This window comes from Epinephelus moara, chromosome 12, assembly GCF_006386435.1.
Source record: "Epinephelus moara isolate mb chromosome 12, YSFRI_EMoa_1.0, whole genome shotgun sequence".
NCBI classification, from domain to species: Eukaryota; Metazoa; Chordata; class Actinopteri; order Perciformes; family Serranidae; genus Epinephelus; species Epinephelus moara.
The window spans coordinates 43,236,686-43,237,800 of record NC_065517.1 but is presented as its reverse complement, the minus strand read 5'-3'; the positions used below and the strand labels follow the sequence as shown (position 1 = coordinate 43,237,800).

Genomic DNA, 1,115 nt, shown 5'->3' with positions numbered 1-1,115 from the left:
ACTTTCTCACCTTCAAACCATCAAACCTTCAAACTTTCTTACCTTCAAACCATCAAACCTTCAAACTTTCTCACCTTCAAACCTTCAAACCTCCAAACCATCAAACCTTCAAACTTTCTCACCTTCAAACCTCCAAACCTTGACACCTCCAAACCATCAAACCTTCAAACCATCAAACCTTCAAACTTTCTCACCTTCAAACTTTCTCACCATCAAACCTTTAAACCTTCGAACTTTCTCACCTTCAAACCATCAAACCTTCAAACTTTCTCACCTTCAAACCTTCAAACCATCAAACCTTCAAACTTTCTCACCTTCAAACCATCAAACCTTCAAACTTTCTCACCTCCAAAACATCAAGCCTTCACACTTTCTCACCTTCAAACCATCAAACCTTCAAACTTTCTCACCTTCAAACCATCAAACCTTCAAACTTTCTCACCTTCAAACCTTCAAACCTCCAAACCATCAAACCTTCAAACTTTCTCACCTTCAAACCTCCAAACCTTGACACCTCCAAACCATCAAACCTTCAAACTTTCTCACCATCAAACCTTTAAACCTTCAAACTTTCTCACCTTCAAACCATCAAACCTTCAAACTTTCTCACCTTCAATCCATCAAACCTTCAAACTTTCTCACCTTCAAACCATCAAACCTTCAAACTTTCTCACCTTCAAATCCCCAAACCTCCAAACCTTCAAACTTTCTCACCTCCAAACCATCAAACCTTCACACTTTCTCACCTTCAAACCATCAAACCTTCAAACTTTCTCACCTTCAAATCCCCAAACCTCCAAACCTTCAAACTTTCTCACCTCCAAACCATCAAACCTTCAAACTTTCTCACCTTCAAACCATCAAACCTTCAAACTTTCTCACCTTCAAACCATCAAGGCAAATTGTGAGGCAAATTGTGATTTGTGATATTGGGCTTTATAAATAAAATTGATTGATTGATTGATTGATTGAATTGATTGATCAACCCTTCAAACGTTCTTACCTTCAAACCATCAAACCTTCAAACTCTCTCACCTTCAAACCTTCAAACTTTCTTACCTTCAAACCATCAAACCTTCAAACTTCCAAACCTTGACACCTCCAAACCATCAAAC

General features: G+C 38.4%; 1 long non-coding RNA gene across 1 annotated transcript; it reads right to left on the bottom strand.

Moving 5' to 3' along the window:
- Nucleotides 1-43: 43 nt before the first annotated feature.
- LOC126398327 (uncharacterized) lies at nt 44-1,109 on the bottom strand. The gene is made up of 3 exons (XR_007570753.1): nt 851-1,109; nt 323-778; nt 44-282 (listed from the first exon to the last, which is right to left on the bottom strand). It is a non-coding gene; the product is annotated as an uncharacterized LOC126398327 (long non-coding RNA).
- Between the last annotated feature and the right edge of the window lie 6 nt (nt 1,110-1,115).